The sequence below is a fragment of the Neoarius graeffei genome, chromosome 11 (genome assembly GCF_027579695.1).
Source record: "Neoarius graeffei isolate fNeoGra1 chromosome 11, fNeoGra1.pri, whole genome shotgun sequence".
NCBI classification, from domain to species: Eukaryota; Metazoa; Chordata; class Actinopteri; order Siluriformes; family Ariidae; genus Neoarius; species Neoarius graeffei.
This window is the reverse complement of record NC_083579.1, coordinates 83,533,595-83,560,731: the sequence shown is the minus strand read 5'-3', so window position 1 is coordinate 83,560,731 and position 27,137 is coordinate 83,533,595. Positions and strand designations below refer to the sequence as shown.

Sequence of the window (27,137 nt, the reverse complement as noted above, 5' to 3'; positions counted from 1 at the left end):
TTTAAATGCCCAAGTGTCAACAAAAACAACTCGCGAACTACTTCTGTCAAAAGCTCCCGCGCCGGTGGGTGAAAGGTCATTCAGTCTTGAGAAATCTCGCGCTACAAGTCAGCTGACCTTGTATGTAACCCATGTCAAATCTCACGAGAGCAGCCGCGACAAGTAAACAACTAAACAACATGGCGCCTCAGTCTGGAAAACGCCAATTCGGATTGTTTTTGCACCGTCTGGCGGTGTATCTACTATGATTGGAATATTTTTGGAGCAATTATAACGTATTTGATGATCAGACACATTGTCACGTAGTGTTGCTGGGATGTTTTCACGGAGTCGGTAAGGGGGCGCACGCCGAGAGTAAGAGGGCGCAGCGCCCCTGTTCCCCCGTTTAGACGAAAGCCTGTCTACCCTCAAATCAGTGACTATGACCAGCTTTTGCTTGACATTTACTTAGCCATAGACTACGGTAAAGTTGCAAAATCAGTCTTTCAGTCAATCCAAGCCTTAAATGAGAAGTGTCTCAAAATGGTGAAAGCTTGTTTAACAAGATGGGCTTCACATTTCAAAGCTTCCAAACGAATTTGAGACAGATACTCAGATCTCCTAACAACATTCACCACCCTGTTCCAGAAAAACGGAGACACCAAATATCTAAACATTTCTGAGAGATTAACAAATCCACAAAACATATGTACCTTGCTGTTGATGACTGATATCCTAGAAGAAACAAACAAGCTCTCCATTATTATGCAGGCTGATCATGTTAATATTGCACGCGTCATTCATGGATTAAAGCAAAAAAAAAAAAACTGACTGAAAAAAAAAAAGCTCCATGTCGTTGGCCCCTACCATGTCAGCGATGCGTCAAATTTTAAACGCCGTGTTGTCCATTATCCCCTCGGCCCCTACTTATAGTACATTTACATAATTTTAACAATGACTAAAGCTAAGGCAAGACTTGACCATTGTCATTACTGGCTATTCATGATGAACCATCAAGTTTTCAGCACAAAGTGCAAATTTATTTCAACAATACTTTAGTAATGCACAACAGTGGTTAAGAGAAAAGTGCAAGTGCAGTCGAACTTGAACCATGCTTTCAAAAGGGTGGAACAGAAAGAAAAATAAGAAAATCTGTTGGAATAAAGCCAGGAAACAAGAAAAGTAAAGTGAAAGTTCACTTTTTCTGCTTCTTCGCAGTGAAGCCAAAGGCATCTAGTTTGGCAATACCTGATGCCTGTTTTTGTTTCTTTTTCCTTGGCACAGCAGGAGCTTGCCATTATCGCCCATTTCATTTCGCCAAGCCCATCTCCACTTATTCTTTACCGTTTTGTCGATGTCTGACACATCTGTGCCTTAATTTAAAAGAAGCGCGTCCATGCTGGCAAAATTGAAAGTAATTTGACGCGCTCTCAAATCATCCCCCTTATAAAACGGCCATCCCCCCCCCATCACATCCCTTGGGCCATTTTACCAATTAATGTGGAAATGAGCCTACTATTATTTTAACAAATATTACTACCATTTCAACATTAGAGGCTTTGCGCAGTGATAGCCTACATGTAGCCGGATAAAAAAGACGCATATTTATTTATTCGGTTGCACCTCTCATTCACACCTATACGGAGGTTTCAGTCACTGAAAACAGCTACTTTCGCAAACTCTGGGCAGAGTGGAGATTTCTGAAAACTTCATCTTCAGACACGCGTGTAAATCGGGAAAACGAAGCAGCAGTGGGCGAGAGGGCGCGCGCGAATATAATGAGTCATAGGTGTGAATCTTTCACCGAACGCCAATGGAGCACTTGCATGTGACGTCACAGCCGATCCAGATTGTGACAGACGCCATCTTGTCGGTCAAACGCCATATTCCGCCTTCTACTTCTACCTCTACCTTTTCTTCTGGAAAACCCTACTATATACAATTCTACTACAACGGCTGCGGCTACAAGCTCTCCCTACCTGTGCACGTTTATGGTTTTTGTGTGTATTTTTGCGTGTTGTTCATCTGTACTGGACTTCAATATCCACTACAACCGCAGGGTTTTTTCTAGAAAAATTTAGTATGAGGGCGCTCACCGTGGCGAGGGAGCGGGGGATGGTGCCGGTTGTCCCGCCCCCGCCGTGCAAAGCCTTTGAAAAATGCTCCAATAGGACATTCTGAGGCTATCTGAGAGGGAAATTGTAACAAATTGTCTGTCAACATTGAAAAAGTAAGGCCAAAAAAAAAAAAAAAAGTGTGTTTCCGGTAACATGAAATACTAAAATAAGGTCGGTAGGTAGGAAAGTTTTTTTTTTTCTTAATTTTTTTTTTTTGTTCGAAAAAATTAACACAAGTAAACATCTTACAAAATAGTATTTTGGCACAGAATCCTTTATACCACACATCATAATAAAATAAGTGTTTTAAATCTTTAAACGAATAAAAAAAAAAATTTATATATATATATATATATATATATATATATATATATATATATATATATAGCAAGAGTTCGAGTTATGATCTACGGAAGCGATATTTCATGATATTTTCATGTAATAACGTGAAAACACCTTATCAAGAAATAACGTGAAAATAACGTCCTAGGCTAGGCTACTTCCATTAAAAGCAGACGGCCTAGCCTAGCCTACTGTAGAACTTGGGTCGAGCAAAAACATGGCTGAATCCTGAATGACTCCTATTTGTATAAATAGGGGACTACATAGGCGGCAAAATGTAGTGTTTTTCCCTGCCATGGAAGTGCACTTGTATACTGAAAAGGAAGCAATTTGCATTACAGCCTTGAATGAGGATTCAAAATGGCGGCTTGGCTCAGTTTATGCAGGAGGGCTGATAGAAGTGGCGAAACATTTTACTTTTTATTGTTTCTTTCACAACTTGAATGCGTTGAATCAAAAAATGACAGACTAACGCCGCTTACACCAAAATATCGAGGGAAATATGTAATAAAAACTTTACAGTCGGCAATTTCGAAGCGGAAATTCTCGATCGGTCGGGTTACCGGAAACACTCCATTTTTTTTTTTTATTTGGCCTAATCTTCTTCTGCCCCGGACAGTCTTTGGCTTTCTTCCGCTTCATGCCGCGGGATGACATCTTTAAATGCCCAAGTGTCAACAAAAACAACTCGCGAACTACTTCTGTCAAAAACTCCCGTGCCGGTGGGTGAAAGGTCATTCAGTCTCGAGAAATCTCGCGCTACAAGTCAGCTGACCTTGTATGTAACCCATGTCAAATCTCGCGAGAGCAGCCGCGACAAGTAAACAACGAAACAACATGGCGCCTCAGTCTGGAAAATGCCAATTTGGATTGTTTTCGCACCGTCTGGCGGTGTATCTACTATGATTGGAATATTTTTGGAGCAATTATAACGTATTTGATGATCAGACACATTGTCACGTAGTGTTGCTGGGATGTTTTCACAGAGTCGGTAAGAGGGCGCAGCGCCCCTGTTCCCCCGTTTAGACGAAAGCCTGCAACCGTATGGACTTACTGGACATTGGTTTCCAGCAGAAAATGACGGTTTGTAGCGATTTCAATCGCATGCACAACATTCCGGACGAGATTGCGAGACCAGCGGGATCTCCGTGGATTGTTATCGGAGGCAAAGTGAAGGAGGCGGCGTCAGGAGCGGAAGCAAAAGCGAGGCTGCAGAGCCGGCCTGTTGACTAAGCTCAGAAAACAGCCACTCAAATCTCCACTGCCAAGCCTCTACCTCTCCAACGCCAGATCCATGTAAACAAGACGGACGATTTGGAATTACAGCTGGAATTACCTTATTCTATTATCGGCTGGTCAGTGCTATACTCAATACTTAAGTGACTTACCCATCCAATGAGGATTCTTGTTTACAAGATGCCACATCTGAGTTGCTGACAAATCCTGAATTTCTGTAAAGATAACTGTCCAGAGATTTATAGGCACGCAGTGCTTCACCACTGAACAGCGAGGGAAAGTTAATGAGGTAATTATACACGTCCGGGTATTCCACTGGCAGTTCAAAATCCGGTCGTGAAAACTCCGTCCGGTAAGCCATAAGGGTCACTAATCTGTAGATCGTTTATTTTAGACATATATCTAGTTCTCTGTTCATTAGAAAAATGAGCCGTGTAGTCTGTCGGTTGAAATTTATCCATTTTGTACACGAGTGCAGCAGTATTCAGCGGTGTTTTTGACCGACAAGATGGCGGTTGTGTACTTTCCGGTCACGTGACTGCAAGATCTCTATTGTCCCGGTTCTTCATGAAATCGCACGCACAAATTCATTCGGTTAACTTTCAAATAACTATTCTTGTGCACTTGCGACACCGGAGCCACTTTCCTGAATTTTGAGCTTTGGAGTATTCGCTTCTTTATTTATTTAATCAATGAATTTGTCACATACATTAAATTACTAACGTAAAACATTAGTAGCCTGTTTAAGCAATAGCTGTTTTCCGACCTTTTGTGTTTAGTGAATGAGACACTTCATTACACTCCACTGACCGACTTCCAATTCTGGACTTTTTTAAAAATGTAAAATATAGGCCTACGAGATGGGTTTTTTGGCACTTAATTCGCGTTGGTCCTTCACTATTAACTTGAGACTGACAAGGCACTAAATACTGTGGAATTATTTTCTCCTTACTATGAAGTTTGGCATCTTACACAAGTGTCGGGAAATCTTGCAGCCCGACTCTGCAGCCTCCAATGCAGGCCCGGCGCCAGGAACAGTTTACTAAGGGGGCAAATATTTTTCATATAGTGTGTAGTAGTGATGGCGGTCTGACAACGTGTTTCAAACAATTAACTGCGCCAACCACAAAACCACGGCCCCGAAGGTTGCTTTAGTACGGGAAAATCATGTGACATATTACCAGGGCAGTTGCGCTTTATCAACTCCCGTGCCCACCTGTTAACCCTCCCCTCCGATTTTCTCACAGACACGCGTTACAACCGGAAAGATGCCAAACATAAAACACCACACACAAACCAACAGGCAAGTCCTTTAAATTTAAAATACATACAAATAGCTCCGCGGCATGAAAACAAAACGTCAATGCAAGTCTAAGGTACTTGGCTCGGCGGCCAAAATTATTAAAAAAAAAAAAAAAAAACAGACCCCGCGGCTGCACCAGTAATAGCCTTACTGACTCGCACCGAGTCAACGCTAACCACTTAATCCGCGATCCCAGTTTAGGCGTGTAGGGGACAAAACACTCTGAAGTGATGAATTTTCACCCCCGCTGCATGGGGGGGTGACGTCAACGACACATTCTTACGCTAATTGTGCACAAAGCGGACCATATATGAACACATACACCAACATAAACGGAGATAAACTTAGCCTACAAAGAAAGAAAATGGATTCACAATATTGTGATCGAATTCGTTTAATTCGGTGGGGGAAAGACTACTCCCGTAAACTGACTGCATATTACAGGATATTGCAGAGACAGTGCACTTACAAGTGCACATGTAAAACCCCCGCCCGCATGACCCCTCCCCTTGTCCTTATCACAGGTCTGTGTGTGCGCGGCTGTCAGTATTTCACACATACACCCACAATAACTAGTAGTCTCCAGTAGTTAGGATTGATACATGTCTATAACAACCAATCAGATTTGTTCTACCGTGCCAGTTTTAGAAGTGATTTATGTGAAATGTACTTTTTGTGCAATGCGCAGCCACTTAATATTTCGTAGATGCATATTATTAATACGTCTATAATATATATTTTCATAAGAAAACAATTAAGTGATCCAAGTCTCCGTTGAGGGGGCGGGGCTGTAGCCATGAGGGGGCAACGCCCCCTTTTGCCCCCCCCCCACGGCGCCGGGTCCGCTCCAATGTTTAAGCGAACTGCTGAAACCATAATGTTTAAAGATTAAATCGTAGGCTAATCAAACCAAAGAGAAAAACAGCCTTTCCAGAACATTGTCTGCCGAAGCCTGTTTAACCTACAAAAGGCTTAATAGCATAGATCTTGCTGTGGCTTCAACAGGGCTGTTTGATTTTTCACCTGATCGCCTTTCAGTAGGCAAATATTATTATTATTATTATTACTACTACTACTATAGGCCTAGTATTAGTAGTAGGCAAGTAGTTGCCTAGTAGTAGGACAGCCAAATTGTTTCATCAGTGGAGCCGCCGTTAAAAGGAAACTGATGCGGAGCGCCACGGCTCGCCTCGGGGTGAATCGCGTCCCGAGGCGCGGGGCTGGCCCGCCCTGGCAGCGCTGGTTCGTTGGGGAGAGGGCAGAGGTCGCTAGCTGCCAAGTTTGGAGAGGCTGGGACCTCCCCTGGCCGAGTTACGAGTGTGCAAAGTCAGGCTGGAGCCGCCGATAGAAACGAAACTCAAGCCGAGCACCGCGACTCGCTGCCTACGCCCAACCTCCCCGGGACTAGACAGTAGCAGAGGCTGTATTTATTTATTTAGGCCTATCTAGCGCAACAACTTATTCCTTTACATATACTCAAACATAGCACAAGAAAGGGTCCAACAACAGGCAATCACAGCAGCTTGGTGAAGTTCTAAATCACATCGGTGTCAGACCTATGGGCGTACCCCCCTTTTTTTCCTCGGATCTGCATCACTCTCATTATTGACCTTTAGCGCTCCCAGTTGACGGAAATCCGTCGTAGCGACGGAAAACTTTAATCCATGGTCATTGACTTTGTACAGCTTACCACAGACTTTGTGTTGTCTCTCCCAAACCAGAACAAGGGATACTACAGCCAGGTGGACACATACCTGGGGAAAGCAAAGCAGTACCAGTTGGAAAGTGAAGGCTTTGTAAGAGTATGTCGCAACTCAAACCGGAAAGAAGACTTCAATCGAGTTGAGTTTGAAGAACAAACTCAAACCATTGCGCAGATCACTTGTTGATGAGATGAAGGCCACTTTCTTTGATGATCAGCATACAGTTGTAGAAAGCCTGTTGAAGTTGTTTATTCAACCCATAAGCTGCCCCACCACCAATCTGAAACTGCTACAGCCAGACACAGCCTCCATCAAGCTCCATTCAGAAAGGTTGACAGAGTTTTACCAGGGCGACTTGTAGACCACAACCGAAGCCTTTACTGTTGAATATGAACGTTTTCTGAGACACTTGTGCCTCCTTAAACAGAAAACACAACAGGATGTTCAAAAACTTGTGGACACCCTTCAAACTAAACTAGATCTGGCCATACAGCAAAGACAAGCATCGCCACGGACTACCCCACAGTACAAAATTCGCCAAGCAGAGGCCCAGAAGGCACAGGTGGAGTTGGAGAGGACTCTTACTACAGAGAAGGTACTGGCAGGTCTTGTAAAAGATGACCTAGTCAGGTTCTACCCATCCGTGTCCTTCCTGTTATCTCTATGCTGTATCCTGCCCCTTTCAAACGCCATTTCTGAAAGGGGCTTTAGCCACATGGCACTACAGTGCGGCCCCATCAAGCATCTATGAAAGATGAAATCTTGGAGAAACTACTGCGGATACGGCTGTTTCCCCTTTCACTGGAGGACAAATTCGTGGAGGAGGTGGTCGACATATTTGACACCAAGTTCAATAAGGACAGACATGTAAAATTACACCAGAAGTCTGAATGAAATGACAGATCTGGTTGTTTGAACACTGGTAGATACCATATGATAGTCTTTCAATTGACCTACAGCGCTGCCATAGTTAAATCAAACAGGCTGAGTACATAATAGCATACATAGGCTGTGTTGGGTTAGTTCAGCAATAGACTTGTACACATGTTTGCGAGTCTAATGCCGCTTTCCCACTACAAACGCGGCTGAGTTGGGCTGAGCCGTGCCGTGCCGAGTTGGGCTGAGTCGAGCTGAGCGGGGCTATTGAAGTTGCATTTCGACTACAACCGCGCTGAACCGTGCTGGCTGGAAGTGGGTGGACACATTGGGTGGAGTTAGCGAAAGTGGGTGGACGTCAGGTGATGTCGTTAAGCGGCGCAAACCGTGACATCAGTGATCTTTTAAGCGGTAGTCTCACAACCCGGATAGTAAACAATAAACATGGAGGACATGGAGTCGTTAGTGTTGCTGGTCTTGGTGCTGTGGCTTGTTGTCACCGACAACGCCAACAGATACTGGCAAGAGCGTATAGATGAGGCGAGGCGCATAAGGCTTCATAATTCTCGTAATTCGTAATTCTCCTTCTTCCGGGTTTACGGTGTTTACAGATCCCAGCGTGCTCGCGGGGCGTGTGTGGGCATGTGAGGACACTCCTCCTCACCAATCAGTGCACAGGGGAGTGTCTCCTCACGCCCCCAGCCTCACTCGGCACGGTTTGGCTCGCTTCAGCCCCACTCCAAAACCGTGCGAGTTTTAGGGGCTAAGCAGGGCTGAAGCGAGCTGAGTCGTGCTGTTCTTTGGTAGTCGAAACGCGAGCCGTGTCGGGCTGAAGTGAGCTGAAGCGAGCTGAAAAAGGGTAGTGGAAAAGGGCCATAATGTTCATAATGCTCATACTAAGGAGATTTTTGTTTTAGGCATTTTGGGCATATTGTTTACTTTTTGTTCATCATTCCAGAAGCAAACTTCAGTGTTTCTTAAACCTGTTTTATTAAATAAATTTATATTATATATAGTTTACTTTATTAGTTCATATGATATAAATCTTGTTGTGCCAAATATTCAACGTTCTGTAAGACTCATACTAAGGAGATTGTTTCATGTATTTATCGCTACACTCGTTCACGCAGTCGCTTCGCTCCTTTGATGTGCCCAAATTAGTGTAATCTAAAGGCCTGATATACATTTAATGTGTTTGACAGGTCCCAAGATCTCAAGCCCTGACACGCCATATATCCCTTGATACATGTGAAGTAAAATGCAAAGAAAATGTGACCTTGGGCGCTGTGTGAGATGGCTGCCTCTCCAGTAGCTCTGTAGTTTTTAGCTCTTTAAACCTCTTTCTTTTCCATGTTTTTACTTTTCTGCTCTTCTTACTAGGGATGGCAAAAACTAAAAATCTTGACCGACCACCAAGCCTCATTAGCCGGTTAACCTATGAGTTTACAGGGATGCAAATGTTTTCGCGGAAGCTGCGCAAATGTGCGCAGCTTTCTGATTTACTGTTTTCTTCTCATATTTCCTATGTTTCATGGACTGTAACAGCATTTGCTTATTTAGTAATTTTAATACAGAATTTACTCTGATGAAATTATTCAGACACTCCAACGCCCCCCCTAAAAAAAAAATCGGATCTGCACGATTCAGCTGTGAAAAAGGCGGCATCTGCGCCTTTAGTTTGTGTGGAGAGATATGATCTGCAATAACATGCATTGTTGGCTACAGACCGAAACATACTTTCAGAATGCACTGGCCAAGGCAGGACTAAACTCGATGTGCCTTCTAATAATAATTTTAAAAAAAAAATAGTAATTTGTAAGCTAAAAAGCCTGTGTCTACACTTTTCTTTCACCGAGTGGCAGCGGGAGGGCGGGACATGACCGAATGGGTGTTTCTGATTTGTCAGCTGTCTTTAACTGGGGCGGGAGGGCAGGACATGACTGAATGGGCGTTTCTGATTTGTCAGCTGTCATCCTTACATCGCATGGCGTGCCCCAAGCGTTTACAACACAGAATTCCAGGTTCTCCGCTCCAAAATCGGCAGTTTCAAAACGATTTTTTTTTTTTAACCGACAACCAAAAAAACAACCGGTTGACGTTGATTCGGTCAACCACCGGTCAAACGGTCATCAGTTAACATCCCTACTTCTTACAAAGACTGTTTTTCTTCATATCCCATGGATATTTTTAACTTTAACACGCAACCAGGAGCCAGTTTTCTCGCTTATTCGATAGAGAACCTGCTGGCCCTGAAAACAATGGGACGAGCTGGGATACAACACCCCCTCCTGGTGGAGCTGAGGAGGAAACCCAAGGGCTGCAAAGCTGGGGCTAAGCTAAAGGCTAGGCTAGCGGACAACCGGTGGCGCTACAAACCATCCATTCCCTCCATTATCATGGGGAACGTGAACTCGCTGTCGAATAAGGTCGACGAGCTATCCGCACTGAACAACCAACGGATTTACCGGGAGAGCAGCTTATTTATTTTTACGGAGACATGGCTAACACACCTTGTACTGGATGCTAACGTGGACCTGCGGGGATTCACTGCTGTGAGAGCCAACAGAGACATTAAAGCATGCGGGAAAGGCAAAGGTGGGGGACTCATCATTTACGTGAGCAACTGCTGGTGTAACCCGGGACATTTCTCCATAAAGACAGTCTTATGTTGCCCGGACTTGGAGCCGCTAGCATCACCATCTGTGTTTCCATCCCTCCGAGGGCAGACGCAGCATGTGAGGGGATTCACTCTGTCACAGCAAGGCTGCAGACACAGCACCCTCAGGCATTTATCATCATTTCTGGGGACTTTAACCGTGCTACTTTGGACTCTACTTTGGCTGCTTTTTACCAGGCTGTGGACTGTATCTTTTTAATTTCCCTGAGGGAACCCTCACAAAGGGATCAATAAAGTTCTATCTAATCTAAGTAAGGGTATTATCGCCCAGCGCTTTCGTGTGCGTCAATAAATAACATTATCCGTGTACCACACAAACACAGGAACACCTAATTTAGAGTATAGTCTCTCTTATTTCTTACCCTGACAACAGTCGACTTGTGAATTGCCGATTTTCTTGGTCTTTTTCTTGGCTCTGCTTTGGTCCTCGGCTTTTCCTGGGTGCCTCGCACAAAGCGTTCCCATTTCTCTCTCGTTGTCCAGGCTTTTGGGAAACAATGAGTACTAATCCCATCATGATTGGTGTTGCTACAGCCTCCTACGATACATCTGTTAACCATTTTAATAATTACGCGATAACATTGAATAAGTTTGCAGAAAACCACCAGGTCGTTTTCTCAAACAAACCAGCGCTGACGTAGGATTCAGAGGGAGGCGTTCCGCACGCAATGTCACGAAAATCAATGTTTGCCAGGAAATCCAAATGCCAAGATTTTCAGAGGTGGACCAATTTGCCTCAAATGGCTTGATTTCAACTGAATTTTTCTGGTATTGTGCAAGGTAAAAAAAAAATTGCACAAAACACAAAATGTGACAGATATTTGATAAAAGATTAATATAAAATAGGAGAATTACATTGATCTTGCTCCTGGCCTTTAGCCCTGAGTTAAAGTAAGAGGTTTCATTGCTGCCAGAGCTAATTGTTAGACACAATTCTCTCTCTCCAGACATCAGAGGCTTCGAGCTCAACACCATACGATTCTTCCAACAACAAGACCTCCCGGTTCGGGAAACCATGCCTAAAACAGTCCCCTATGATTTCATCCATTTTCAGTGTGTAAAGCTTTCTGCTCAACACGCTGCAGAGGGGGTGATTCTGCCTGATTAGTTTAATAATAATAATAATAATAATAATAATAATAATAATAATAATAATTTTAAAAAATAAATAAAAACCCCGAGAAAAAAAAAGCCTGTGAGAAATCAAGTCGGAATTTTGAGAAATAAAATGTTGGAATTGCGAGGAAGTCGCAATTTAGAGAAAGAGGAAAAAAAAAACAACCCGTGATGGAAATGAACTTGAAGTGAAGCTTTAAATACTTTCAATATACAACTAAACAGGTTAGCCAAACTACAACTCTCTCCTGAGTGGATAAATAGTGCACTATCTAGGGTGCACACGGTATTATTTCATACTGAACGGAGTTCCTAAAACAGTAAAGTGGGGATATATTTGGGATTCGACCACACACCTTCAGTTTAACTTACCTCAGGGTTTTAAATCCTCAGAGCCAGACACAATAACGCGTTTTTATTTTTATAACTCGAGGGGCTAAAACGGCTCAGACGAGCAACGGCTTTTTCTTCTCCAGTGTTTTCTGGCGGTTGGAGAAGCAGCTACTGGACGCGTTACTGCCACCACCTGGACTGGAGGACGCTTATCCCAACCTTCTTCTTCCTCCTTTTTAATTGCGGTTGGCAAACAACTTTTGGAAGCATTACCGCCACCTACCGAAATGGAGTGTGAGTCTGGATATCAAGTCAAGTCAAATCAACTTTATTGTCAAATATGCTATGCATGCTCGACATACAGCACAGATGAAATTTCAGTCCTCTCTGACCCACGGTGCAAACTGGCAATGCAATTAATAAAAATAGAATAAAAATAGAATAATTGAAAAAACAATATAACAGTATAAACACTCTAGATAGGAACTAGACAGACTAAACACTCAGACAATATAAACAGAAAAAATAAACAGTATAAACACTAGATAAGAACAAGACAGACTAAACACTCAGACAATATAAACAGTATAAAACACTCTAGATATGAACTAGACTAAACACTCCAACAATATAAACAGAATAAATAAACAGTATAAACACTAGATAAGACAGACTAAACACTCAAACAGACAATATAAACAGTATAAACACTCTAGATATTAACTAGACTGAACACTCATATACACACACACATAAATTGGTACAAATAACCAAACAGTCAAGGGCACTTGAGGTATATCAGGTAAACATGAAATAAGCAGAATAAACAAACTAGCAGCTGTTAAGGTGAGGTAGTGCGGAATAGTGCAAATGAGTGAGGTAAAGTGAGATGTGCAGTCCCTGAGTTCAGTGTGTTAATGAATGATGAGATGTATGTATGTGTGTGTGTGTGCTGGGGGGGGGGGGGGGGGGGGAACTGTGAGGATGACATGTCAGATGCTGAAGGGGGGGCAGGGGGGTGTGCGAGCAGAATCTGTGGCAGGGGGCAGAGGGGGGAGGAGGGGCAGAACAGGGAGGGAGTTGAGCCTCCTGACTGCCTGGTGAAAGAAACTGTTCTTGAGCCTGCTGGTTTTGGCCCGGAGACTCCGCAGTCTCCTCCCCGACGGCAGCAGGCTGAAGAGGCTGTGAGATGGGTGGGTGGGGTCACCTGCAATCCTGATGGCTTTGCGGGTGAGGCGGGAGTTATAGATATCCATAAGAGAAGGGAGAGAGACACCAATGATCTTCTCAGTTGCTCTCACGATGCGCTGCAGAGTCTTGCAGCAGGACATGGTGCAGGCGCCGTACCACACGGTGATGCAGCTGGTCAGAATGTTCTCGATGGTGCCTCTGTAGAATGTGTGCATGATGGGGGCCGGGACTCTTGCTCTCCTCAGTTTGCGGAGGAAGTACAGATGCTGTTGGGCTTTTTTGGCCAGTGATGCGGTGTTGTTGCTCCAGGACAGGTCTTCAGAGACGTGCACACCCAGAAACTTGGTGCTGCTAACCCTCTCCACTGCAGCACCATCGATAGATAGTGGAGCATGCTGGGTGTGCTCTCTCCTGAAGTCCACAACAATCTCCTTCGTCTTCTCCACGTTCAGACGGAGATTGTTGTCCTTGCACCACATGGCCAAGCGGCTCACCTCACTCCTGTAGATTGTGTCATCACCGTTGTTGATGAGACCCACCACAGTCGTGTCATCCGCAAACTTAATGAAGATATTTGAGCTGGATGTTGATGTGCAGTCGTGGGTCAGCAAAGTGAAGAGGAGGGGGCTTAGCACACATCCTTGGGGGGCCCCCGTGTTTAGTGTGATGGTGTTGGAGGAGTTGCTGCTGACCCGTACAGTCTGTGGTCTCCCCGTCAGGAAGTCCAGCAGCCAGTTGCACAGGGAGGTATTGAGTCCCAGCTGGTCCAGTTTGTGAATGAGCTGCTGAGGAATGATTGTGTTGAATGCTGAGCTAAAGTCTATGAACAGCATTCTGACATACGAGTCTTTTGTCTCCAGGTGGGTGAGGGCTGAGTGGAGGGCAGTGGAGATGGCATCATCGGTCAAACGGTTGCATTGATATGCAAACTGAAAAGGATCCAGGGCGGGGGTGAGGGCAGACTTGATATGCCTCATGACTAGCCGCTCGAAGCACTTCATGAGGATGGGAGTGAGTGCAACAGGGTGGTAGTCATTGAAGCAGGAGGGAGACTGCTTCTTCGGGACTGGGATGATGGTGGTAGCTTTGAGGCATGTGGGGACAACAGCCTGGCTCAACGAGATGTTGAAGATGTCTGTAAAGACATCTGTGAGCTCCTCGGCACAGTCTCTCAGGACACGACCAGGAATGTTATCAGGACCCGGGGCTTTTCATACATTTGTCGTCCTGAGAGCTCTCCTCACACTGTCTGGGGACAGCGTCAACACCTGGTCGCCGGGAGGTGGTGGGGTCTTCTGTGCCGTGGTGCTGTTGTCTGCCTCAAAGCGAGCGAAGAAGTCGTTCAACTGATTCAGCAGAGACGTGGAGTTGTCACAGGTCTGTGGTGAGGGCTTGTAGTCTGTGATGGTCTGAATCCCCCGCCACAAGTTCCTGGCGTCTCTGCTGTCGTTGAAATGGTCAGCAATGTGCCTGGAATACTGTCTCTTGGCCACCCTGATGCCTCGTGACAGATTGGCCCTAGCTGTCCTCAGGCCCACCTTGTCCCCAGCTCTGAAGGCGGCGTTTCGAGCCCACAGGAGCCTATAGACTTCCCCTGTCAGCCATGGCTTCTGATTGGCCTGAATGGAGACGGTTCTGGTGACCGTAACATCGTCCATGCACTTCCTCATGTAGGCAGTGACGGTCTCTGTGTATTCCTGGAGATCTGTGGTGTTGTTGTAGGTGGCCGCCTGTCTGAACATGCTCCAGTCAGTGGTGGAAAAACAGTCCTGGAGTGCCTCTGAGGACCCCTCTGGCCACACATGTATCTGCTTTTTAGCTGGTTTGGTGACTTTAAACAGCAGTCTGTATGCTGGCAGCATAACAGTGGAGTGATCTGAGGCCCCAAGGTGGGGGAGGAGTAGGGCTTTGTAGGCGTCTTTATGCATGGTGTAAACATTGTCCAGAGTATTGTTTCCACGTGTAGGAAAGTTGATATCTAAATAATATTTAAATACCCTAGTGTGGTTCTCTAGCTCCACCTCAGAGGAGAGGAAAGATCTGCAGTGGCTCATCAGGACTGCATCTAAAATCATTGGTACCCCTCTCCAATCCCTGGAACAGATCTACTCTGCCAGGCTGAGAAACAGAGCCACAAAGATTAGGACTGACTGCACTCACCCCAGACAATGTCTTTTTGACACCCTTCCCTCTGGAAGGCTTAGGGTCATAAAGTCACAAACAGCAAGACACCAAAATAGCTTCTTCCCCAGGGCTGTAAAAGCTCTGCTGGAGGCTTGATCTGGACTTGGACTCACACTCTGCACCTTACTGTTTGGCCACATTAAATAATTACATACTACAATTTATATGACTGCTTATATGCCATTATGCTGCTTTTAAAAGGTTGTGTGTGTGTATATATATATATATATATATATATATATATATATATATATATATATATATATATATATATATATATATATATATATATTTATTTATTGATATGCTGCTGTGATCTGAGCCCTCAAACAGTGTTTTGTTGTATAGTAATATGCAATGACAATAAAGACTCAATCAATGTTGTACCCCATTTGTTATAGAAAGTGCATCTTACAAATTTACTCAAAAATAACTTCATATTTTACAAAGAAAATACATACAATTCCTGATAAATCCCAAAGCCACCCCTCCTAGAACTGCCACCTTATTGTGGTGGAGGGGTTTGTGTGCTTGAATGATCCTAGGAGCTATATTGTTGGGGGCATTACACCCCTGTTAGGGTCTCCCAAGGCAGACAGGTCCTAGGTGACAGGCCAGACCAAGAGCAGTTCATCAAAACCCTTATGGAGGATAATCAATCAAGGACCGTGACCTCGCCCGGTATGGTGCAGCCGGGGCCCCACCCTGGAGCCAGGCCCGGGGTTGGGGCTCGTATACGAGCGCTTGGTGACCGGGCCTTTGCCCATGGGGCCCGGCCGGGCTCAGCCTGAAGCGGTGACGTAGGCCCAACCTCCTGTGGGTTCACCACCCACAGTGGTAGCCGTAGGGGGCCGGTGCAGTGTGGATTGGGTGGCAGTCAAAGGTAGAGGCCTCGACGACCTGATCCCCGGACACAGCGGCTGGCTGTTGGGACATGGAATGTCACTTCACTGGGGGGGAAGAGCCTGAACTTGTGCGGGAGGTTGAGAGGTACCAGCTAGAGATAGTTGGGCTCACCTCCATGCACAGCTTGGGCTCTGGAACCCAGCTCCTCGAGAGGGGCTGGACTCTCCACTTTTCTGGAGTAGCCCATGGTGAGCGGCGGCGGGCTGGTGTGGGTTTACTTATAGCTCCCAGCTCAGCTGCCATGTGTTGGAGTTTACCCCAGTGAACGAGAGGGTCGCATCTCTGCGCCTTCAGATTGGGGAGAGGGCTCTTGCTGTTGTTGACAAGTTAACAAGCGGAGCCCATCCACATCGGATCTGCTTTAATATCAACAGATCTTCATTTAAGGTACGTGAATCTTTTCAACATGGCACACTTTCAGCCTGTTCCGTGTGCTGAGTGCAGGATGTTTAGTCATTCTTCCTCCGTCACTAGTGATAGCTTTATTAGCTTTACTTGTGATAAGTGCAGATTAGTTAGCTCTCTGACGGAGAAGATTACAGTGCTAGAAGCGCATGTCCAGGCTTTAGAGCAGGTTAGTGAGCGTGAGAACAGTGTAGTTTCTGTTAGGGAAAGTCTGGAAGCCCTAGGTGGAGTTAGCAATCCCCCAACTCCGGCATTAGAGCCCTTACAGCGGGGCGAATGGGTGAGGGCTCGGCGGCATAAGCGTAGAGCCAAAGCTACTGCTGAGGCTCGCCCACAGGAGCACCACTCCTCTCCGCGTCACGTGTCGAACAGGTTTGCTCTCCTTAGTGATGCACCCACTGAGAAACCTGAAAGAGCTCTGGTTATAGGGGACTCTATCATACGGCACGTGAAATTAGCTCAGCCTTTAGGGGCACCAGCAGCTTTAGTCAGGTGTATACCGGGTGCCAGGGCGCCGGACATAGCGGGTAATCTTAGGGTCCTAGGCAAGCACAGGTTCTCAAAGATAGTTATCCATGCAGGAGCTAATGATATACGCCTTCGTCAGTCTGAGGTTACTAAGAGTAACTTTGTAGAGGTGTTTAAATTAGCGAAGGCGATGTCCGATGCTGTAGTATGCTCTGGCCCCATCCCAATGCGGCGTGGCGATGTAGCTTACAGCAGGTTATGGTCGCTGAACTGCTGGCTGTCCAGGTGGTGCTCTGAAAACAGTGTGGGCTTTATAGATAATTGGGCTAATTTTGAGGGCACTGCTGGACTGTTAGGGCGGGACAGTATCCATCCCACTCGGGAAGGTGCTGCTCTCATTTCCTGCAGCATAGGTCATAGTCTCAGAACAGGCCTAGTTCATTTCTGACAATCCAGAGCCAAGGCCAGGGAGCAGACGAACAGGCTAAACCGACTGTCTGCTAGCTGCACAGAGTCATCACTCAGGGCCCACTACATCGAGACTGTGTCTGTGTCAGAAAAGAGGCCTTAAGCCTTGTGTATGGTGTTAAGAAGTTTCACCAATACCTCTGGGGATGTAAATTCAACCTGGTCACAGACCATAGGCCATTATTGACTTTGCTCGGAGAACGCAAAGGGCTCCCCACAATGGCAGCAGCCCAGATCCAGAGGTGGGCCATTGTACTGTCGGCATACAACTACCATATTGTTTACTGTCAGTCAGAGAAGCATGGCAATGCTGATGGGTTGTCTCGTGTGCCGCTGTCAGATACCAAGGATGCGGGAACAGAGACAATCTCCGCCTACATCGACGCACTGATATGTGAACACCTAGAGGGCTTGCTGCTGACTGCAAAGCAGATTGCCAAGGTAACGAGAACTGACACAGAGCTGTCAAGGCTGCACAGATTCATCATGGAAGGGTGGCCAAAGGAAATTCCTGAAGAACTGAAAGCATACCACAAAAAGCGTGATGAACTCTCTGTGGAGCAGGGGTGTGTGCTGTGGGGCACGAGAGTGATTGCACCAACTAAGCTCCAAGCTGCTGTGCTTAAAGAAATCCACAGTAATAAGAAATAAGTAAGTAAGAAATCACACAGCAATATGTCTGGTGGCCACATATTGATATGGACATTGAGAAAGTGTGCAAAGGATGTGAAACGTGCCAGCTAGAGCAAAGCATGCTGCGCCATGTGCCACTACATCCCTGGGAATTTCCAGGAGATGTTTGGAAGAGGCTTCATATTGACTTTGCAGGGCCTTTCATGGGCCACATGTTCATGATTGTAGTTGACTCATTCTCAAAATGGCTGGAGGTTTACAAAATGACAAAAATAACCTCCACTGCAACCATCACCAGACTAAAGAGACTGTTCGCATCATATGGAGTCCCTGAACAGATTGTCACAGAGAATGCAACAACCTTTATGTCTGATGAGTTCCAGCAGTTCATGAGGAGAAATGGAATCCTCCACATGACCGGTGCCCCGAGGCACCCAGCCACGAACGTCCTAGCCGAGAGATACGTCTCAACGTTCAAGGCTAGCATGAAAAAGCTGGTGAGAGAAGATTTGAGCACTGAAGACAAAGTCTCTCACTTCCTGCTACGGTATCACACCACTCCCAACAGCACAACAAGCAAGACGCCTGCTGATGTGTTTTTGAAAAGACATGTCAGAACCAGACTGGACTTTTTGAAACCAAACATCCAAGAAACGGTGAGGAGAAAGCAGTATCTGCAGAAGGAAGGACATGACAGAAAGGCATTGGACAGACAGTTCAACGTCGAGGAGCAAGTCTACCTGTGAAACACTGCTGGCGAAACCCCAAGGTGGATCCCAGGAGTCATCACCCAGCAGTCAGGGCCTGTGTCATTCAAGGTCCGCGGTGAAGTGACAGATCAAGAATACCAACGCCCAGGAGACCAGCTGAGACCTTGCCGTTCTGCGGGGCTTCCAGATCAGCAACCTGAGGAAGTAGCTGAGGAGACCGGGCAGATGGAGAGCAGTTTCAAAGGATCCCCAGCACCTGAACTGTCAGAGCCAGCTGAGCTGCCTGATCCTGTAGTGATGACCCTGAGGTGCTCCCAGTGTACCCCAAAAGTGCCTCAACGTTACCAGGACTGAGTGAGGTGATAAGAGACTGAGTGCTGATGTTTAGTAAAAGTTATAGTTAAAGCATTCAGTTTATTCAGTTAAGCATTCAGTTAACTTTATTATGCAGTATGGGTAATGTTGACATTTCTAATCTTAATGCGCATAGTAAGGATATATTTTATGTTACAGTGTTTAGTTAGAATAATACATTAAGCTAACCTTAAAGTAAATGGGGAGATATATTTTATATGATTGGGATGTCTTTTCTAAGTTACCTTTAAAGTAAAGGGGGAGGTGATGTGGTATATTGAGCTTATGGGCTTACTATAGTTTCATGTGTGTTCATGTGATATGCGCATGCTTAGACAGATAAGCCAGAGAGCGCGAGCCATTACCAGCATGGCATGTTGCATCATTTATGCAAGTTATCAGTAAAGGTGTTAAATGCGTGCAACCGTCTTGTCATTAATACACCACAATTTCCATCAATTGACCGCTGGGTTATGGGCCCAGCATGCTCCCACTGTGCCACTCTGCTCATCTCATGTGCGGCCTGGGATTCGAACCCACAATCCCTGGCTCATGGAAAACGTTGGTGTAAAAGACTGCAGAATGAGCAGATGATGGCTTCAGTCCATCAACCTCTGGGTTAGGGGCCCAGCATGCTCCTACTGCACCACTCTGCTCATCTCACATGCCTCCTGGGACTCAAACCCACAATCCCTGGCTCATGGACCACATTGGCATAATAGACCTCAGAACTAGCAGAGGATGGCTTCAATCCATTGACTTCTGGGCCCAGCACACTCACACTGTGCCACTCTGCTCAGCTTGTGTGCTACCTGGGACTTGCACCCACAATCCCTGGCTCATGGAAAACATTGGTGTAAGAGATCTCAGAGCTAGCAGAGGATGGTTTTGACACATTAACCTCTGGGTTATGGGGGCCCCCAACATCCCAGGTGGGACTCAAACTCAGAATCCCTGGGTTAGGAGGTTAGTGCCTTACCCATTTTACAAGGTTGTTTGCACCGAGTCCTTTTTCCCATGAGTGCTGGCGTTAATTACTAATCTTTTTTAACTTTTTTCTACAAATAATTTTCCAGTATCATCTTCATTTTTATTGTACTGTCACTTTCCTTTTTGTACTTTCCACTTTCACTTTTTCCGTTTTTTTCTCTCTTTTTTTCAGAAGAACACAGAGACCAGAAGCTTTCTTTTTCTTTTTTTTCTCTCCTCCTGTGTAAAGACCACAAGCGGAGGCCATCTACATCAGATCTGCTTTAATATCAACAGATCTTCGATTAAGGTACGTGAATCTTTTCATCATGGCACACCTTCAGCTTGCTCAGTGTGCTGAGTGCAGGATGTTTAGTCATTCTTCCTCCGTCACTAGTGATAGCTTTATTAGCTTTATTTGTGATAAGTGCAGATTAGCTCTCTGATGGAGAAGATGATAGTGCTAGAAGCATGTGTCCAGGCTTTAGAGAAGGCCAGTGAGCATGAGAACAGTGTAGTTTCTGTAGGGGAAAGTCTGGATGCCCTAGGTGGAGTTAGTAATCCCCCAACTCCGGCATTAGAGCCCTTACAGCAGGGCGAATGGGTGACGACTCGGCAGCATAAGTGTAGAGCCAAAGCTACTGCTGAGGCTCGCCCACGGGAGCACCACTCCTCTCTGTGTCACGTGTCGAACAGGTTTGCTCTCCTTAGTGACGCACCCGCTGAGAAACCTGAAAGAACTCTGGCTATAGGGGACTCTATCATACGGCACGTGAAATTAGCTCAGCCTTTAGGGGCACCAGCAGCTTTAGTCAGGTGTATACCGGGAGCCAGGGCGCTGGACATAGCAGGTAATCTTAGGGTCCTAGGCAAGCACAGGTTCTCAAAGATAGCTATCCATGCAGGAGCTAATGATATATGCCTTCGTCAGTCTGAGGTTACTAAGAGTAACTTTGAAGAGGTGTTTAAATTACTGAAAGCGATGTCCGATGCTGTAGTATGTTCTGGCCCCATCCCAATGCGGCATGGCGATATAGCTTACAGCAGGTTATGGTCGCTGAACTGCTGGTTGTCCAGGTGGTGCTCTGAAAACAGTGTGGACTTTATAGATAATTGGGCTAATTTTGAGGGTACTGCTGGCCTGTTAGGGCGGGATGGTATCCATCCCACTCGGGAAGGTGCTGCTATCATTTCCTGCAGCATAGGTCATAGTCTCAGGACAGGCCTAGTTAATTCCTGACAATCCAGAGCCAAGGCCAGGGAGCAGACGAACAGGCTAAACTGACTGTCTGCTAGCTGGACAGAGTCATCACTCAGGGTCCACTACATTGAGACTATGTCTGTTCCCCGGGCTAAACAAAAAGGTAGAAAGAGAGTTTGCTCCAGTAACCTAATCAATATAAAATTAGATCATACTGACTGTAAAGCTGCTGCCAGCACCTTTGATCTAAAGGTGGGGCTATTAAATATTAGATCTCTTACATCTAAAGCGCTAATGGTTAATGAACTCATTACCGATAAGAAGTTTAAAGTACTTTGTTTAACTGAAACATGGATTAAGCCAAATGAATATATAGCATTAAATGAAGCAAGTCCTCCTGGATACAGTTATATACACCAGCCTCGTCTAACTGGCAGAGGAGGAGGCGTCGCGGTTATTTATAACGATTATCTAGGTGTAACACAAAAACCTGGTTATAAATTTAATACATTTGAAATTCTTCATACTCATATAATGTATGTAGCCTCGAAAAATAAGTCTACCCAGTTAATTCCATTGCTTATTATTTACAGGCCCCCGGGGCCATATTCTGAGTTTCTTTCTGAATTTGCAGATTTTATTTCAGATCTGGTTATTTCCTTAGACAAAGCTTTAGTTGTCGGAGATTTTAATATTCACTTCGATAACCCAGAAGACCCTTTAAAAACAGCGTTTGTGTCCATTTTAGATTCAGTAGGGATTAATCAGAATGTCATAGGACCGACCCATAATGGTGGTCACACCCTTGATCTAATACTAACATTCAGGTTAAACATAGACAATATAGTCATACTTCCACAGTCTGAAGTTATCTCAGATCATTATCTCATCTCATTCAAACTATGTCTGAGTAATAATATATGCACCTCACCACGCTACTGTATTAAATGTACATTCGCATCAACTACTGCACGGAGCTTTATAAATGATCTCCCAGAGTTATCAACTTTGATTGGGTCACTGTCAGCCCCTTCAGAACTTGATCAGACAACTGAATGCTTAGAGTCAACATTCCGCCATACCTTAGATAATGTAGCTCCTCTTCAAAGGAAAATGGTCAGAGACAAAAAATTAGCACCCTGGTATAATGATGACACTCACACATTAAAACAGACCACTCGAAAATTGGAAAATAAATGGTGTTAAACAAAATTCGCTGGAGGGGAAAGAGCCTGAGCTTGTGTGGGAGTTTGAGAGGTACCGGCTAGAGATAGTTGGGCTCACCTCCATGCACAGCTTGGGCTCCGGAACCCAGCTCCTCAAGAGGGGCCGGACTCTCCACTTCTCTGGAGTCACCCATGGTGAGTGGCAGCGGGCTGGTGTGGGCTTGCTTATAGCTCCCCAGCTCAGCCACCATGTGTTGGACTTTACCCCAGTGAACAAGAAGGTCGCCTCTCTGCGCCTTCAGATTGGGGAGAGGGCTCTTGCTGTTGTTTGTGCCTACGGGCCGAATAGCAGTATAGAGTATCCGGCCTTCTTGGAGTCCCTGGCAGAGGTACTGAGGGGTGCTCAGACTGTGGACTCCATTGTGCTTCTGGGGGACTTCAATGCTCATGTGGGCGACAACAGTGACACCTGGAGGGGCGTGGTTGGGAGGAACGGCCTCCCCGATCTGAACCCGAGTGGTGTTTTGTTATTGGACTTCTGTGCTAGTCATGGTTTGTCCATAACAAACACCATGTTCGAGCATAGGGGTGTCCATAAGTGCATGTGGCACCAGGACACCTTAGGTCGGAGGTTGATGATAGACTTTGTTGTCGTTTCATCTGATCTCCGGCCCTATGTCTTGGACACTTGGGTGAAGAGAGGGGCTGAGCTGTCAACTGATCACCACCTGGTGGTGAGTTGGATCCGCTGGTGGAGTAGGAAGCTGGACAGACCTGGCAGGCGCAAACGTATGGTGAGGGTCTGCTGGGAACATCTGGCCTAGCACTCTGTCGGGGGGATCTTTAACTCCCACCTCCGGGAGAGCTTTTCCCAGCTTCCGAGGGAGGTGGGGGACATTGAGTCTGAGTGAACCATGTTCTCTACCTCCATTGTGGACGCAGCTGTTCGGAGCTGTGGCCGCAAGGTCTCCAGTGCCTGTCATGGCGGCAATCCCCAAACCCGGTGGTGGACACCAGAAGTAAGGGATGCTGTCAAGCTGAAGAAGGAGTCCTATCGGGCCATGTTGATCTCCGGGAATCCTGAGGCAGCTGATGGGTATCGGCAGGCCAGGCGTGCTGCAGCTCGCGCAGTTGCAGAGGCAAAAACTCGGAACTGGGAAGAGTTCGGGGAGGACATGGAGGACTATTGGTCGGCCTTGAAGAAATTCTGGCAAACCATCTGGCACCTCAGGAGGGGGAAGCAGTACTCTGCCAACACTGTTTACAGTGCGGTTGGGGAGTTGTTGACCTCGACTGGGGACATTGTTGGGCCGTGGAAGGAATACTTTGAGGATCTCCTCAATCCCACCATCATGTCTTCCATTGAGGAGACTGAGGCTGAGGACTCAGAGGTGGACTTGTCCATTACCCAAGCTGAAGTCACTGAGGTGGTTTCCAAGCTCCTCGGTGGCAAGGCACCGGGGGTGGATGAGATCCACCCTGAGTATCTCAAATCTCTGGATATTGTGGGGCTGTCTTGGTTGACACGCCTCTGCAACATCGCATGGCGGTTGGGGACAGTGCCTCTGGAGTGGCAGACTGGGGTGGTGGTCCCTCTTTTTAAGAAAGGGGACTGGAGAGTGTGCTCCAATTATAGGGGAATCACACTTCTCAGCCTCCCAGGGAAGGTTTACTCCAGGGTACTGGAGAGGAGAATTCGACCAATAGTCGAACCTCAGATCCAGGAGGAACAATGCGGTTTTCGTCCTGGTCGCGGAACACTGGACCAGCTCTATACCCTTCATAGGGTGCTCAAGGGTTCATGGGAGTTTGCCCAACCAGTCCACATGTGCTTTGTGGATCTGGAGAAGGCATTCGACCGTGTCCCTCAGGGTATTCTGTGGGGGGTGCTTCGGGAGTATGGGGTTCGGGGCTCTTTGCTAAGGGCTGTCCGGTCCCTGTATGAATGGAGCAGGAGTCTGGTTCGCATTGCCGACAGTAAGTCAGACCTGTTCCCAGTGCATGTTGGACTCTGGCAGGGCTGCCCTTTGTCACCGGTTCTGTTCATAATTTTTATGGACAGAATTTCTAGGCGCAGCCAGGGGCTGGAAGGAATCCTGTTTGGGAACCACATGATTTCATCTCTGCTTTTTGCAGATGATGTTGTCCTGTTGGCTTCTTCAAACCAGGACCTTCAGCATGCACTGGGGCAGTTTGCAGTCGAGCGTGAAGTGGCTGGGATGAGAATCAGCACCTCCAAGTCTGAGGCCATGGTTCTCGACTGGAAAAGGGTGGCTTGCCCTCACCAGGTTGGTGGAGAAGTCCTGCCTCAAGTGGAGGAGGAGTTTAAGTATCTCGGGATCTTGTTCACGAGTGAGGAAAGGATGGAGCGTGAGATCGACAGGCGGATCGGTGCAGCCTCCGCAGTGATGCGGTCACTTTACCGGTCTGTCGTGGTGAAGAAAGAGCTGAGCCAAAAGGTGAAGCTCTCAATTTACTGGTTGATCTACGTTCTGACTCTCACCTATGGTCATGAGCTTTGGGTAATGACCAAAAGAACAAGATCACGGATCCAAGCGGCCGAAATGAGTTTCCTTCGCAGGGTGGCTGGGTGCTCCCTTAGAGATAGGGTGAGAAGCACAGTCACTTGGGAGGAGCTCGGAGTAGAGCCACTGCTCCTCCACATCGAGAGGAATCAGCTGAGGTGGCTCAGGCATCTTTTTTGGATGCCTCCTGGACATCTCCCTGGGGAGGTGTTCCAGGCATGTCCCCCCAGGAGGAGGCCCTGGGGAAGACCCAGGACACGCTGGAGGGACTATGTCTGTCGGCTGGCCTAGGAACGCCTCGGTGTTCTTCCCGAGGAGCTGGCTGAGGTGTCTGGGGAAAGGGAAGTTTGGGCTTCCATGCTTAGACTGCTGCCTCTGCGACCTGGCCCCAGATAAAGTGGAAGAAGACGAGATGGGTAGTGTTCAAATTAGCATGGAAGGAGAGCTTCCTGTAGTATAGAAAAGCTTTTGGTGCTGCAAGATCAACATATCTCTCCATCCCTAATAGAAGATAACAAAAATAATCCTAGATTCCTATTTAATACTGTAGCAAAATTAACCAGGAATAAGTACACTATAGACACATACACACCTGCAGTATGTAATAGTAATGATTTTGTGAATTTTTTTAATGACAAAATTGAGAATATCTGACAAAAAATTCAAACTACTAATTAAAGGTCAGACAATGTAATTGACCTTGTAGTTAACCATATAACTGTATCCAATCATCAATTAGAATGTTTTACTCCCCTTAAAGAAACTGAATTACTTTCATTAATCTCAACATCAAAAGCCTCAACTTGCGTACTAGATCCCTTACCTACACGTCTATTCAAACAGATAATACCTTGTGATGCCTGCGAGCGTTTCGGGGGCGGTGCCTCTGTTGACAGCGCGGAGCTGGAAGTTGATTGTGCTGAATGTCGCCAGCTGCGAAGCCTTCACCTGGGCCTATTAATAGGACTTTGTTTGTGTGTGAGGGGCCGTGAGCGTTAGGCTTCACGTTGGCCATGGGTTTGGTAATTTGTATTTGTTAAAATTGTATGAATTCCAGTAAAGAGCATGATTTTCTGTTTTTGAGTGCCTTATTTTGGGTTTGGGGTTATTTGTTTGAGTCAGAATGTAACATAATGGGGGCTCGTCTAATTGCGATTTTGATTAGTTTCTGTTTAGTTTATTTAGCCTAATTAAATAGATTGGGTGAGTATAGGGTTAGTGGGTCCTTATTGGAGTAAGTCTCAAAAGGTAAATAAACTGTGTGCAAATGAATGTGATTTCCCCCTGGTAGGTATAGCGGCGTGTTTCATTTTGAGACACGTCGAATTTGTTTGTGTGGCAGCGGGGGCGTGGTCGAGCACCGGTCTGTGACGGGAGGGCGGAGTCAGGGAAGGTAAGTGGCAGATTCACTTCACCTGAGAGCAGTTAACCTGTGTTTGTGTGTCTTCCCAGGGACCGCGCCCTATTTAGGGAGGGAGAGCGAGAGCAGAGGAGATCTCTCCCGAACCAGACACCTGATGTGTGTGTGTGCCTGCGTAAAACCTATTGTGTTCCCTGAAAAGTGGAACAATAAAACTGTTTGTTGAACCTGATCTCTGTCCTGCCGTCCTCTGTACTCCACCCACACCTAGGGAAAGCTACAGTGGTGCCGAGACCCGGGAAATGGAGCACCAACCCAGCAGCCCCATGGAATCCTCCCCGTTCACCGACCTGGTCCACGCCCTCGCCACGGCTCAGCAAAGCCAGCACCAGGCGCTCGTCACACTCCGAAAGGAACAAGAGCGGCGCTTCGATGCCCTGGTGCTGGCCCAGCAAGAAGATCGCAAGGCGTTCCGGCGTCTCCTCGCGTCGGCGGGGCCCACCAGCGCTCCGGCCGCGGGCCCGTCTCCCCTCACCTTAACTAAGATGGGCCCGCAGGATGACCCCGAGGCTTTCTTCACGTTATTCGAGCAGGTCGCTGAAGCCTCGGGGTGGCCGATGGAGCAGCGCGCGGCGCGCCTCCTCCCCCTCCTGACGGGAGAGGCGCAGCTGGCTGCACTACAGCTCCCCGCCGATCACCGGCTGGCCTACGCCGACCTTCGCCGGGCTGTCCTTCAGCGCGTGGGGCGCACGCCGGAGCAGCAGCGCCAGCGCTTCCGCGCGCTGCGGATGGAGGAAGTCGGCAGCCCGTTCGCGTTCGGCCAGCAGCTCCGGGACGCCTGCTGGCGGTGGCTGAGGGCCGAAGATCGCGACGCCGAGGGAATCGTCGATCAGGTGGTACTGGAACAGTTCATCG

General features: G+C 46.7%; 1 protein-coding gene across 1 annotated transcript in view; it reads right to left on the bottom strand.

Annotated features, from left to right (window-relative positions):
* LOC132894678 (zinc finger protein 271-like) overlaps positions 1-11,843 on the bottom strand; it is a 99,459-nt gene extending 87,616 nt beyond the window's left edge. The window contains exon 1 of the mRNA XM_060934813.1: positions 11,722-11,843. The gene's annotated coding sequence lies outside the window, so the exon portion shown is untranslated. The remainder of the gene's footprint in view (positions 1-11,721) is intronic.
* Between the last annotated feature and the right edge of the window lie 15,294 nt (positions 11,844-27,137).